This window comes from Haemorhous mexicanus, chromosome 1 (assembly GCF_027477595.1).
Source record: "Haemorhous mexicanus isolate bHaeMex1 chromosome 1, bHaeMex1.pri, whole genome shotgun sequence".
Classification (NCBI taxonomy): domain Eukaryota; kingdom Metazoa; phylum Chordata; class Aves; order Passeriformes; family Fringillidae; genus Haemorhous; species Haemorhous mexicanus.
In genome coordinates, this window is record NC_082341.1 from 134397911 (window position 1) to 134413322 (window position 15412).

Below are 15412 nucleotides of genomic sequence, written 5' to 3' on the forward strand. Positions count from 1 at the left end.
CTAAAAAACTTTTCCATTTTTGGAACCCCCTTTCCATTATGCCTCCGGACCTTTTGTTTTGCTAGTCTGATTTCAGGGACTTTAACAGAATCACAATTTTATTAAGCAATTCCTTTCTTTAAAAAGCAAACCTCTCTCTTTTAACATTTACTGAGCACTAATCTTGGTAGAATCTTGTGCTCATAAAACTAGGCACTGCAGTAGGAATTTTTTGCAAGACTGAGTTATTTCTTCCTGCTGAACTTTCAAATTGCAAGAAAAATATATTGCCCTTTCCTAAAAATATATTCTTCAGTTAAATTCAAAAATAAATCTCTCAGCAGGTGTCCTGATAGATGCAGACCTTACTGTTACTAGTTAATAGAAAATTAGTTTGTCTTTCTAAGTCTTACAGTAACTTATAAATGGCCTGTTTATTTTACCTTTGAAGTTCATTGTTCTATTGTTAGATAAGATGTTATAACTTCTGTTTATGTTCCCTTGTAGCACACAAATTTTAATACCTTACTGAGAGCACCTAACATTCACCTACAGAAAAAAAATTGATTGAATCAGTACACATTCCCTTCCCTTCCCTTCCCTTCCCTTCCCTTCCCTTCCCTTCCCTTCCCTTCCCTTCCCTTCCCTTCCCTTCCCTTCCCTTCCCTTCCCTTCCCTTCCCTTCCCTTCCCTTCCCTTCCCTTCCCTTCCCTTCCCTTCCCTTCCCTTCCCTTCCCTTCCCTTCCCTTCCCTTCCCTTCCCTTCCCTTCCCTTCCCGAAACCTTCCCGAAACCTTCCCGAAACCTTCCCGAAACCTTCCCGAAACCTTCCCTTCCCGAAACCTTCCCTTCCCGAAACCTTCCCGAAACCTTCCCTTCCCTTCCCGAAACCTTCCCTTCCCGAAAACTTCCCGAAACCTTCCCTTCCCGAAACCTTCCCTTCCCTTCCCCTCAACACCATAGGACTGTCAACATTGCCTGGCTTTATTCCACTTAGAAATTAGCAGCAGAGAAACCTGCTGTCCATTTGAAGTGATTTACACTCTTTTTCAGTGACTACTTTGTGCTTTTTCTTATGAAAACAGGTTAAGAGACACATCTTGTGTGAGGTGGACAGAGAGAGCTGGAGTTGTTCAGTCTAGAGAAGAGAAGGGAGAGCTTACAGCACCTTCCAGTACCTAAAGGGGGAGGGAGATGGACTTTTTGTATGGGCCAATAGTGACAGGACAAGGGATGATGGCTTAAACTGAATGAGTGCAGGTTTAGATCAGATGTGAGGAAGAAATTCTTAACTCAGTGGGCAATGATCCACTGGAATGCATTGGCCAGAGCATTTGTGGATGTTCCATCCCTGGAAGTATTCAAGACCAGTCTCAGATGGGATTCTGAGCAACCTGGTCTAGTGGAAGGTGTCTCTGTATGTGGCAGGGAGGTTGGAATTGAATGATCTTCAAGGTCCCTTCCAACCCAAACCATTGGGATAAAATAGCACTAAATCTCATTTTCATTTCCATATTGTTTTCCTCTAGAAGGACATTTGCTTCTTTTGCTTTATGTAAATGTTAATTAACCATACCAACTATGAATTTGCTCTACCTAATTTCTCTTGTAAAGGTTTTTCCAGAATTCATAAACTGCAATACTTCACAATGGCACAGGAGGTAGCTTGAGAAATTACTTGGCAGTAAAACTGGGCAAATATAAACACAAAGGGAAAGGCTTTGCAATGGGGACAAAACACTTCCTTGGATCCACTGAAACCCCAAAAATGCAGAGTCATAAGGCAGCCTCCTGAGATCCAACCCACCCTTTTTCCAGCTTATTTAATGATCTTTCTTGTGCCTAGATATGAAAAGTGATAGATACTCTCAATTACATTTTAAGGTCTCCCTTTCAATCCTTCATACCTTTGATTAAGAAAAATGAGTATGCCTGAGAAAGTCCCTCTCTGTTTAAATAGCTAAGGGGTTTTTATTGTTTGTTTGTTTGGTTTTCTTTTGTCTGTGCAATTTTTTTTAGGAGATCTTTTTGGCCAAGATTTCATGAAAAGTGATTTTCTTCTGGAGCTTATGGTAGCAAAAATAAATACCCTTGTTGAATGCAGTTGTTGTTTCAATCTGTCAGTACAGCTCAAAACAATTTCTCATGGAATTAGATGTTACAAGGAAGAGTATGAGAAATTTCTGTAGATAAAAAATTTTTGTACAGACCAAATGGGAGAGCAGTTCTGGTTTTTGAAGGTGAAAACTGACACTGAAAGCCCTTATCCTTTCTCAGTTTTTACTTCATTCTCTTGAAGAGCTACTGTCAAGATCAAGATTCATGGTTTATCCCATGGATGCAGAGGAAAACATTATGTTTTTCATCATCTGATAAAGCTTATTAAAATGTTTATCTACAGCACTTTTCTTAGGTTATTTGTTCTGAGTGGCATGTTACACCATTTAAAGTGATTCCCAAGGGAAATAAGGGCCACATTATCCAGCTGTTGCAATGAGTTAAGAGACATTCCAAATGAAGGGAGATATATTAACAAGAAAAGAATGGATGAGTGTTCTGAGTCTCACTAATCTAAGGCTCCTTTCCTTTGTTCTTTTTGGGAATAATATTTGATTAAAGACTGAAAAACTTGATCCAGTGAACTTATAGTTAATGAATGTTCTCACAGAAGGCGAAATCTACTCAAATCTGTGTTTCTGGCTGTACCAAATCATGGCTGGAACCAGTTAATGGCAGGAATAGCCTGGTACTATGTGGCTGCTCTGAGAGGAATCTACAAAGCTCAGATGTGTTTGCCCCAGACAGTCACTAAGTCACCAGGTGCAACAGGAAATGCTGCTGCAGCAAGTCATCCACAGCCATCAAGGTATTAGTAATGAGGGAAAAATCACAGAAGAATTTTTGAGCTATCAGTCACAAAAGCACTTCATAACAGTGCAGTGACCAGGTCCCATTAATTCTTAAACAGGAATATGTGTTTCTGGATGCAAGAGAAAGAAGTATGAGAAATAATTGCCCTTTCATCCAGAATAATTTGGGTCTGTGATTGTCTGTATTATTGTTGATAATTTGTCAGCAAAAGAAACCAAACAAAAGCAAACAAAAAAACCCACTGAACAAACTAATAAAACACCCCAACCTGCCAAAGCCTAAAAGCTAGAAAAGTATAAGAAATGTTTAATTCTTGGTCTTTCAGACATTTTTACTGCTGGAGGCCAAGAGGGTTACTACCTGCAGATTCAAGGGACCTTGACAGCTTGGAGAGAAGCACACTCCAAATGGAATGGAAGAGACTGTGGCAGGGGGGGTTACTCATGCAATCCTATTTTTGTATGTTGGGGTTTTTTCCTGTAGGTAATAAAGTCATAACATCTTAAAGAGATGTTTCTCTAAACTGGTATCTTCATTAACGTAAGTCCTTGCAGAAATAAATGATGAGCCAGAAAGTTTTCACATCAGGTGGCTCCTGAAAGAATACGCAATCTCTTAGGGGTGGCCTTAGGTCTGTGGCCATGACCTTTAAATTGTAGGGCCTCGTCACTACAAGGAAAATGTAAAGTTGGCCCTGGGCCTTCAAGGAGTTGAGGATGGACCGAGCTGGCACTCAGCTCCAGCAAGTCAAGGGCACATGAAATTTCACATGTGGGTCTTATTGCTACGATCCTTGAGAGCCTGAGGAGAAGAAAGGGGCGACTCAACCAGACCTCTGACAGGTTTGTTCATTCCAGTTAGATTTAGTGCTGATGTCTACCAATGTTGTGGTTTCCATCTGTCAGTGTGTCCCAACCCTGGAATACGTTTGGTATTGTCAAGTTTTAATGTCAAATTAACTTGCCTGAAGTTGAAGCCAGGCTCTTGTGGTATCTAAGCAACTGTTCCAAAACAGTGGTTAACAGGAGGCTGGGATGTGCAGAGCTGGAGGCAGGGAGGCAGGCAGCTGAACATCCACTGTCTCTCCCTGTTCCGAGCAAGGTCGTTCGTACACGTGCACCTGAGGGACTGTATGACCATCTTTGGGCTGGAGTCAGCATCCTGCTCACTGCAAGGCTTTTTTCTCCCAGCTTCCTGTAACAGCCTTTTCATGACAAAGCACATTTGGAAAATGGTGCTTTCACATACAACAAGCCACCGAATCCAGGATCAGAAGCTATAAACCAGAGGCAAGTTTTTCCACCCACACACAATTCCTTTGCCCTTTTGCCTGGAAACTTTCCTGATCCTGTTTTCCCTTCAGTTGAACCAGAAGAGCCAGAAAGTACCTATGAACTGTCTCTGACCTTGAAAAGTCCCCTTTTACCCTGTTGATCTGGCAGCAGACACAGGATGTTAATGGATGTTTCTGCTGTTCTGTTGATCTGCTGTTCTTTTCAGGGGCGATCAAACTGCCTGTGTTTCAGTTTCCAACTAAGTCTCTGAAGAGTAGAGCTGTTTTAAGGGGGAGCAAAAGCCCTTGATGACCAGTCAAAAGAGAAAGATGAAATTTGCAGAAGGTAATATGGGATGCCAAGGGCAGGTGTCCATCTCTGTATGCATCACCTGTGTGGGAAACCCAGTGTGCAACATCCCTGTCATTCACTCAGGTTTCCCCAGGTTGCAAATCCTCCCTCTTTACCTGGCAGGTTCTCGCTCATGACTTACCTTGCTGACTCATCCTGAAAGACTTCTTGCTCCCTAAAATGGATGCATGGATGTATTGTTTAATTTAATCTACACTACATTACATTAGAAATGGGGCTTTGTTGTGCAGGTAAGGGGAGAGAAGGCACCAGCTAGACCTCAGCTTGCAGCTGCAGGGGCTCACATTGGTTAGTTCAAGTAGTCTGCCTTCACAAATTATGCACAGTTGCAAAATGTCATGATATTGTTGAATGCATACCATGGCACCTCTTCTGGGTTCATAAGCAATTCATACCTCACACTAAATGGAGGGAATGGCTTACATCAATAAAATCATTCAGGATCATTTAGGAAGAGAACAGCACTGAATGCTGCAGGCTATTTTGCTCTCTGCCTAGCCCACAGTAACTCTCAAATAAGAATATTGAACGGAACTAGATTGACTTGTGTCCTGTACTCTGCTCAGTAGACTGCTCTCCTGACTGGCATTTAAATGGAAATATCACTATCCTGCAGCATGGCACAAAGGCTGAACACAACCACGTGCCTGCTGACTGCTCAGTTCAGGTGACTCACCTGGATGATGTGGCACTGAGCATCAAAATGCAGACACCCCCAGCAGGAATTCCCAAAGATGTGTTTCCCTCATGACTATCAGGGCCATAGAAAATGGTCCCTGAACCATAAGGGATTCATAAGGGCCTTGTGTTCAGGGAAGACAGTGCCTGCAGAGCCACGTGGCTGCCTCTCCATTGCAGGGCCAACAATCCTGCAGAACTGTCCCTGAAAAACAAATAGTTGAGGATAATGTTTTTCTTCAGTACACACAGTCCCAGCTTGGGGGCTGGTCACAAAAAGAGGAGATAGTTGAGGCACTCTACCACCCCAATCTGAAGCATTACTGTGCCTAACTACGTGACTAAGTACCACTTTTTCTTCCAGACACAAGAGATCAGATTTGGTTTTGGATCTGATTCATCCAAAATAGCTGACAAGGGCAGTAAATCCTGGATTTGTTTTTTTCTGATTTTTTTCCAATGCTGCTGAGTAATTCCCTTTTATAGAGCTGTGTTGTTGAGATACATGCCTCACTCTTAACTTCCACTTCCTTTTACTTCTCTGTCTAACTGTTTTCTTGCAGAAGATATAAGTGGAAAAGGGAAGTAGACGGGGACATGGCACACAGGCAGAGGTTCACTACAAAACCCTCCCCTACTTGCTGTAACTGAAGATATATGAAAGCCATGACAGATACAAAGCTGGGTTTTACACAGTATTCTCAAATGTTGTTGAACTCTCACTTGTTACAGTTTTGACTGCACTCTTTCTGCTGCTCTGAGTTTAAACAATTTTCAGTGGAGTGCTTTACAGTGGATACTTCTAAGTAGCTGGCACTGATTTTGTATCTCTTATAGTCTAGTCTCCAATTCATGGGAAAAAACATGTCCTCAAAAAAAATGTCTGGGCTGATCTAGAAATCTCTGATTTTAACATAAATTAGTATCATATTTACATCTCCTCTTCTGTATTCTTTTCAGGATTTTGTGTCTGAGGTGTGAGTCTTGTCAGCCCCCAACCTATGCAGGCCTGAAGTGAGACATATGGCTGGCTCTAGGGAAACGCTAATGCTTGCAACCCTCTGCCCTTGCTTTTAAAACTGAAACTTTGATAATCAGCTTTAAGAGATCTTTCTGCATGTCAGTCTTGTAAGACATTTGCTTTGGTGATCTTGGTTATTACTTTCAGGGCTGTTGCATTATTGTAACTTGGTTTATCTGTAATTGGCATGACACAAGCCAGCCTGACAGCCTGACATTGCCAGTGGGACAGGGATTGCAGCTCAGCAGCCAGCAAGCAAAGTTCAGCTGCCTGAGGCTGTCTGTAATATGATAATTGCATTACCACATGTTGGTGACTAAAAACCCATAAGAGAACGATGGGGCAATGCAAACCCCTGCATTTGGAGGGGTCTCTGTGTCCAGCCTCTTCCCAAAACCCAGTGCACTGGCAACGATTTTTTTCACAGTGTAAATGCCCTGAGGCCATTTTTCAAATGATTCTATAGTTCCAAATAGAATGGTGATATTTTGGGAGCTGAACCCCATGAAAACAACTCAGGAAAGTATCTTTAATCCATTAGTTACTTCTTTTTCATTAGTGCCAGTGTCATCCTTAATTATTCTGGACTTTTACTTTTGGTGCCTCTTTAGTTTTGCCCTGTTTTTTGAATGCCAATAGTCAGATATACATGATTAATAGCTCTGAGCACTGAAATAATTAATAAGTGATAGTTTTTGACCTTTCCTTAGAGAAAAGAGTGTTGTGCTGAGCACAATAAATCATGCCAGTAACCAAAACTTCATAGAAAATGTGGGACATGAGAGAAAAAAGCACAAAACCTCCCAAGCACTGAGACTGAGCCCATGCTTGCTGAGGATGGGTGCCTCCCAGAAATATAAACCCCCATGCCTCCCCACCCAGTCTTTTCAGATGATGTTAGAAAAGGTCTAATAAAACATTCCTGTTGTAGTTAATCATTCCTTCAAGCTCTCCCAGCCAAGCTGAGTTGCACTTCATGAGGTCAGCACACTCCTTGTACTCACAGCCAGCGTTCCCTGTTTTTATTAGTACATCAACAGCACAGTTTACTCCAGTAACACAGCAGCGTCAGGGCCTCATTTTCCATGGCATGAAACTGTTCCCACTTCACCTGACAGCAAACACAACCCTGGCTTTTTTTGAGGTAGACAGACTGTTCCTATCTTGTATGCCTTGACTTTGTCTTGGAAGTTTCTCCTGACAACGTGCAGGCCAGTTTGTGAGTTATTACCCAGTCCCCCAAAGTAGCTTAATGCCTTTCCCACGGTGAGGAAGGTAATTTAGAAAAAATGTTCTCAAAGCCAGCTTGGTTGCAACTGAGTTGTTATCTAGAGTCCTTATTCCTGGCTTGTCATATGTGGACACTCTAAGGCTAACAGCAAACTGGGAGGCATGAGTTTAAAATATGCCAGTATTGTCAGTGTCCAACGAGTTCTAAAATATCAGGATGGTTTGGAAGGTTTTGGGACTTTCTCAGGCTATCGGAAACATGCTAATTAAGAAATCCAAAGGAATTGCAGAATCAGAGAAGCCCCCAAGGTGAGGGGGACAATCCTCCTCTTCCCAGCTGTCAGTGATGGGAAGAAACTAAAAGCGAGAAAGTATTTGAAAGCTGAAAAAAATAAATAGGCAGAACAGTTCCACATTTAACAGGCATAAAAAAAAAAAGCTGTGGGCTCTAAATAGCCCTGGAAATCTTGGGAGATAGGAGAGATTTGATCCTGGTCTCTGCAAGGTAAATAAAGCCCCAGATCAGCTATGGAGGAGCCTTGCTGATAACCAGGGTCTGTAAATGCATTTCCTTGTTTGATGTTTTTCATTTGCAATGCTTGCAATTGCAATGACTAAAACATCATTCTGAGCTTGTTGATGTGCTAATTTCTTCTGATTTTCATCCAGCATTAAAAGCAGTTCCAAAGAAATGTGACACAGTTCCTGTGTGATTCCTGAAGATGATGTACCCCAAATGCCATTTTTAGTATTAGTCACAAAGACAGACACATTTGGGGCTCCCGTGCAAGATGCTTTCCCCTCAAACTGTGTTTGTGAGCTGAATAACCTGATGTTTAGTGAAGGAGGGAAGAGAAATCTTCCTCACTGGTCGTCACCGTTCCTTCTTCTGCTACAAGGGAAAGGCAGCTGCACAGCAACCAAAAACTTTGCAAAGATGATAAAAGCAATGGCCAATAAAGGTGACCAAATTATTGAAAATTAAAAAGTAGGATCTGTGGGGAAATCTGAAATCAAAGAGTCTCCTAATCAGGCAGAGGACTGCCTGAGAGAGACTCAGGGATCACTTATCTCCCCCAAAAGAGAAAGATTTTGTGTTTCTATGGGGCAAATCAGCATAGATTTGAGAGCATGGAAAATATGCAGGTCCTGCAAAAAGGCAAGGAAAGTTACCTTGGGGCAGCCTTGCTTTCATGTCTTCCTTCAAACTTAGTAATGGAATTCCAGAAGCCAATAAATATTTGGATGTCAAAGCAAGTGCTCTTACATTTTCAGAAAACATAGAATTAACAAGAACATCACAGCAACTTTTTTCCTAAACTAAGCAAGCAGTGCTGAGCGTTTTTCACGTGTTAGATAATGAATCTTGAAATAAAGGATAATTCACAGACTGCTTTTCTGAGAAACCAGTGGGAGGATGGTTGGTTGTTTATTTTAAAATTCTTTGTATGGGTTACATATATCTCCCTCAGTTTCTGCCTGGAGGGAAGCTGAGAGCAGAATATTCTATTGTAAATTCTTCTGGAACTGTATTTTCAGCATTGGCTGTTTAAGGGAAGAAATTGCAAAAGGGAGGCAAAATTTAGCAATATGTTAAATCAGTGGTTACATAATTTTTTTAGCTGTCTTTTTATCCCAACATGCAAGACAACACGTCAGGAATTCTTCTAGCTTGAAAGGGATTAGGCTGAATCTTATAATTTCAGGCTGAGAGAGTCTCACTGGTAAGCATGGAAGTCCCCTGGGTCTTCCCAAAGTGTGTGAAGTGCAGTTAAATTTACATTTCCTAGGGTGCTTGAAGTGGAGAAAAAAAAAAGTGGTGATTAGTTTTGAGGGGGGAGAGCAGGCAGACACAGGGGTGGCTCTGGGAGGAGCTGATCCTGTTCTGGCATGGGTGGTAAGGAGCTGGGGCTGAGGAGCACTGGGGAGCTGGGCCCTGCCTTGCTGAGTGGCTGCAGGTACTGGCTGCATCATCTCCAGGAATATTACTGTGTGTCACATTTCTTTGGAACTGCTTTTAATGCTGGATGAAAGTCAGAAGAAATTAGCAGTTCTTACTGTACATCAGCAGGCTAAGAATGATGTTTTAGTCATTGCAATTGCAAGCACTGTTGCAAAAGAAAATACCAAGTAAGAAAACGCAAAGGACACGTTCTCAGACTGCTTTCCTGGACTCACCCAGAGTGTTTTCCCTCTGTGCTACCAACTCCTTTTCTCCCCAGCATCCAGTTTGCCTGACCCTGGGAGCAGACCCTAACCACACCATCTCCCATTGTGCCTGGTGTCCCTGGTGGGGATTTGCAGGGTGCAGGGCATCCACCCAGCTGTACAAGAGCTCGGCATAACCTGGTCCTGTCCAATCTACATGTCTAGCCAGAGCCCACATCTCAGCCAACGACAGATGGAAAATAGCATGAGCTGGACAGAGAGCTGTGCTTTAAAGTGATGTTAAATAAATGTCCAAAGTGGTGCTTGCATGACTGCCCCCTTCAAGCTCCATTCAAATTGGTTGTGTGTTGACAGTGGCAGGTCACTAGTTTCCATTGAGATTTCATTGTTGATCAGCGAATGTACAGACTAGCCACAGGGTAATTTCTTCTCCTTATTTAATCAAATGGAAACTTTCAATCCATTCTTGTGTTCACAGAACAGCCATTGCAGTTTATTTAAGTAGGTTAAATATAAACCAACACCAAAATACCCAGCAGCATAACAACGCATTCCCTTTTATTTCTTAATAATGATTTGATACAATTGGCAATAATTTATGTTGTCTTTATTTTCCTTGGTCTTGTGACTTCTCAGAAGCATTTCCTATAGTGCCCATTGACATGTGTTTGTTAGTGCACAAAGCTCTCTGATTTATAGGCTTTGACTTGGTGCTGGGGCTTCAAGGGCAGCAGATCAGCAACTGCAGCTCCAGCCCAGGAAGAAAAAAGTGACACTACCCTCCCCACTTTAAAATCAGGAACAAAGCTCTCCACGGATTTAAATGGAGCACAATGTGGACAGTTTTATTTTTTCACTAAATATAGACAGCACATTCTGTCCTCCAGATGTACAGAAATAGGAAAGAAGAAGATGTAGGTTTTATACAGTGGGATTCACTTGAACAAAGTGTGGTGGAAGGAGGGTGGGGGTGGCTTTTCCACAGGCACTGGGGAGCTCCATGTGGGTCACAGCCATGGTGTGCATCCCATAGGAGCACAGGTCAGGGACACCATATTGGCATAAGGCATTTACAGAAATTGACTGACTGGTGCTGTGGATGATACTGGGATACAGGTGCAGCAGGGCCAGGCAGATTTGGAAGGCTGGAAAAATTCCTCTTCACAGGAGAAGTTTGGGTTGGGGATTTTGTGTTGTTTTCTCCTTTTCACATTCCCTGTAACAGCTCTACACATGGAAAATCAAAAGTAGGAAGTGAGGGAGCAGGAGGGATGTCATTTACTTGAGGAGATCTGGAGAAGATTCCTGTCAGCACCTGACATGGCTTGGCTCCTTGAGTTCTGTAAAAGAGAAGAGATGGGAATAAACTCTTCCCAGCTAGTGAACACTGAGCCATTGCAGAATTAAAAGAAAGTCAAACAGCTCTCAGGAAGATGTGATTGTTTGATAAACAAGAACATTTTATGGTAATCTCTGTATTTACAAACACAAGGATGGATCAAATGTCTGCTCTTGGAAATTTTTTTAGTAGAAATTTCCTTTAAAGCCTAGCAGTTAGAAAATGCTTCTGCTAAAAATAACTTGTAAAAGGGATATATCAATCCATTATCTTTTTCTCACAAAATTTAGTATTTTTCAAATATTGCTGGTTTTAGATCACTCTATTTTTGGCAAGGTAATCTAAACTCCTTCATATCAGACCATAGCACCTGTAAATTTCAAAAAGCACTTAACTTCAGGCACATCTAGGAAAGATTTCAAATACAATGTCTGATGCTGAAAACTCAAAGGTGCCAAAACTGAAGAGGTTGTCAAAGACATCTACTTCAGTAGCTTTGGTGACAGTATATCCAAGTGTGCATATACAAATGGATATATATTGACATTTATGACATTATCCTTGTAGATGCCATTTTAACAAGCAAAATGTCAGTAACAAATGTAAGAAAAATTTACAAAGCCATCATTGAAATATATTGACAGAATTTGATGTTACATCTTTAATCTATGATTATTTTGATATACTTTGCTGATGAAATTATAGCTAAGGTAGAATTTAGAAATCTATCCTGATTGCTTGGAAAAAGTATTTACATTTCAGACATCCTGGCTATGAGAGGTTGCATGCTGTTTAGTGTTTTTTATCATTTAAGAAAAATGCAGACAGATGAAAGGATCAAAATGCCAAGAAATGTTCCTCTAACTACCATGGTCCACATCCCATAGTCTCATTTCACTGAAAATTCTCATTGTCTTCAGTCCTGCAATAGAAATTTCATGGAACTAGAAGGAATTCTGCCTACTAGGACTATGTAAAAGCCAAGCCACCTCTGTAGTGCTTGCCTGTTTTGTTTGCGCTATGTGTTTTGGAAAGATATTGGTATTGATCTGAAAGACCTTTATGAAAGTTGCCACTGTAATCAGATATTGAGTCCAGCTCTGAATCTGTAGTGCACAACAGCCCATAACAACTAAAACTGAACATCCTCAAAGAATTAACAGTTTTGTGTAACACATTAGGAAAGTCCATTTATACAGAAAAACATTGAACAAGACTAGTCATAATGATATTCTCAGATTTGACATAACACGTTTTTTGTTTAGAAAAAAAGCTATTTTGGATTAGCCTGCCCTTTCACAATATTTTCTACATCCAGCTGCTAAGGTATTTTTGTTAGTTCTAATGTTTTGCAATGAGGATTCTGTGTATACTTTTAACAGTTTTGTTGTTAATTTGCTATTGAAACAACAACTTATGTCATTAAACAACTACATCACAGCTTATAATAAGTTAATTTTAATACCTAATGTAGGAACAAGTTTAGGAGTTAAGTCTAAGTCTTGCTAGAGAGCTCCAAAATAAGATTAATGAGATGAGTAAGATAAATGCTAATTCCAAAATTGCAAATTGCAAGCTTTGATGCAGCTGATGACTCAAGAACATTACCACTCATTTTAATGCTGCACGTAGGCAAAAATTACTGTTCCAAATATAGAAACCTCAGAAAAATATCACCCATTTGGAAAGGACCTACTATATCAGAAGTTTGATATCTATGTTTCCCACCTATGTTTCCGTGGTAACACTGCCATTGTCTAGAGACATGAGTATTCCCTGTCTGAGTAACCTTGCCTGGTGTTAACAGTGAGCACAGGTGATGTGCCATCACATGCTGCGTTCCTCCCCACACCAGATGTTCAATCACCATTATTAAAATAATATTTTAATGATAAAAATAATAAAAATTATGATCACTAAACTACTTCTTATAAGTGACATGGTGTTGGTGAGATACTGATTTTAGGAAGATTCCAAAGACAAGGATGAAGTTGATGGCAACAAGATCCAGTCATCATTCTTTTTTGGCCCATTTGGCTACCGTTATATCTCCAACTTTGCCTGTGCTGTAAATTATTTGAAACAAGATTAATTTCTAAGGGTTAGAGAATAACTGATTTCTCATCTTTATTTATTCTTTGGGGTCTCTTCCTACAGGTATGCTGGTTTTGATGGGGGCAGTGATTTTCAGCTGTAGACATCTGTATTTTGAAAATGTAGATTCAAGATGCCCCAGCTGAGTTCACTAATTCTTCTGCACAGTGATCAGAGGTCAACACCTTCTGTTCAACACCAGTCTCAGCTGCAGGAGAAGCAGTGATATGGCAGATGTGCTATTATTGTCACCAACATTCAGCTAACCATTTTCCAAAAAGAATTTGAAACTTAGCCATAAATTGCTTGGATATGTACAACAGAGAAATATAGTGAGGAGGGCAAGAGAGAAACATACCATTCTTCATCCTACTCGTAATCATGCACAGCTTTCTCCACTTCCTTGTTGCCTAATATAGTAGGGAGATCTCATGGCTGCTCCTGCCTCCTCCCCACAGCCCTCCAGGCTCCTGAGCTCTTACAGCCTGGAAGCATGGTGCTTACAGAGATATACCTGCTCCTGCCTGTCATATCTCTCTAGTGTGGCCAAACTTTGTAAATGAGATTGGCTGATTGATAAAGTGAGGCACTATGGATTTATGGTAGACACCACAAAAGCTAGTTAACAACATTCAACCAGTATTCATTATATGTTGGTAAATGTTTCCTTTATGACCAAGAAGATCTGAATGACAGAAAACTTCTCCTTTGAAGAAGCCATTGTTTCCTTATTGTCCCTTGTGAAAAGATGAGAAGAACACACTAGTTTGATTGGCAAAAGCACAAAATCAGACGGAATGTACTTACCTGTGCCTGCTTTTTTAACAAACTTCTGGCTGTTGTTTTTTCCACACATTAGGTAGCATGGAGATGACTTCTCTTCCTGAGAGGTTCTTTTCTTCATGGGAGGTAGTGATCTCTTTTGCTGCTGTTCACCAAAGTCACAGGCACAGGTCTTGTGGGGTTTTTTCAATGCCACAGCTCAACGTGTATTTGATGTTCTTTGGCAACTTAAGAGAAAGGGTCTCTTTGCTAAACACATGGCCAAATCTGCATGGCTGAGCAATGTCTAAAACCAGAGCTTTGGATTCTGACCTGGCTGGGCTGTGCACTGTCATTTACAGCAGTGTCCCTGAGCTGTAGGTGAGCAAACCCAGAACTGGAGTCTTTAGCTGTGTTTACCTCATCACAAGGGAAAATAAAGCAACATTACAAACAGATCTGGGATAAGTACATGCAGCAGAAAACCCCACCAAATCAGAAAAGAAGGCTCCCTGGCAAAGAGCAATCTTATCTACGAAATGAAGCAACAGTCCCACACGTGCATGCATCGTGACACGGAGTTAACTTGGTAAAGCTACAAGAGTTTATGCACAAACACTTACAGTAATGTATTCCCAAAATGTAAACAAGGATTTTGCCTGCACTTTTCACCTCAGCCACTTTTCGCCTTGGCCACAGCACGTCCCCAGGAGGAAGGGAGCATGGCCATGTGCCAGAGGCACTGGGGAGGCACTGAGAGCAGGCACGTGGAGGGCAGCTGCTCAGAGAAGGGTGCTGGCCTGGGATCCCCTACCAGACCCTGAGAAAGGAGTTGGTAAATGAAGGCCCTACAATGGGGAGAAGCAAGCAAAGAGTCATTGCAAGAGTGTTTTTGCCACAGGCAGAAGCTTAAGTCCTTTCCACTGACTCCTCTCCATGACCTGAGCTGGGCAGAGTAAAGGGGAGAGGTGGGAGAAGTCCCAGACATGAGGCACAAGGGAGTTGTGCATGAATTTGCTGTGGGATGAGGCATGACTTGTGCCAAGAGGGCCCAGTGACACATGGGAATGGAGCAACCCCAGGAAAGAATCCTACACAGCAGCAAACTGGCCACAGGGCTGAATGCATTTAGAGATTTCTTTCCTATAGTTCTGGGCTTCACCAGACTCCATAAACTAGTTCATGTTTCAGAGCCATGGTATTTGATTCTGAGATGGAAGATAAAGTCCTTCACTAGCCTGACTGCCCTACTGGTCTTTCCTTGGAGCACACAGTGGTACAAAGTCCTAAAGAGTGAAAAAGCTCATTGCACTCTTTGACTTTTCTCGCTTGCCTTGAGATTGCTCAGGACTTCAACTCAAACAATGAAAGGTCTGGTATCTAGTTATGGGATTCAGAAGGATACACCAATTCCCAAAATCAATATCTTCTGCTGTGAGACACAGGAAAGGAGGAGCTCTCTGCTTTCTACGGCCCTATCATGGTACCAGAGAGCCAGGGGAGCCAACTCCCTTGTTCCTGTTCCACCACAGTCTGGTGCAGGGGTAGGCATGACTTTCACCAATAATTGATAAAGCAGTGGCTGAACCATAAAATTTATCTCAACAACTTTGATTGCTCCTTC

General features: G+C 41.6%; 1 long non-coding RNA gene across 1 annotated transcript; it reads right to left on the reverse strand.

Annotated features, from left to right (window-relative positions):
• Nucleotides 1–10134: 10134 nt before the first annotated feature.
• Nucleotides 10135–14316, reverse strand: LOC132336329 (uncharacterized). The gene is made up of 2 exons (XR_009488853.1): nucleotides 13834–14316; nucleotides 10135–10933 (listed from the first exon to the last, which is right to left on the reverse strand). It is a non-coding gene; the product is annotated as an uncharacterized LOC132336329 (long non-coding RNA).
• Between the last annotated feature and the right edge of the window lie 1096 nt (nucleotides 14317–15412).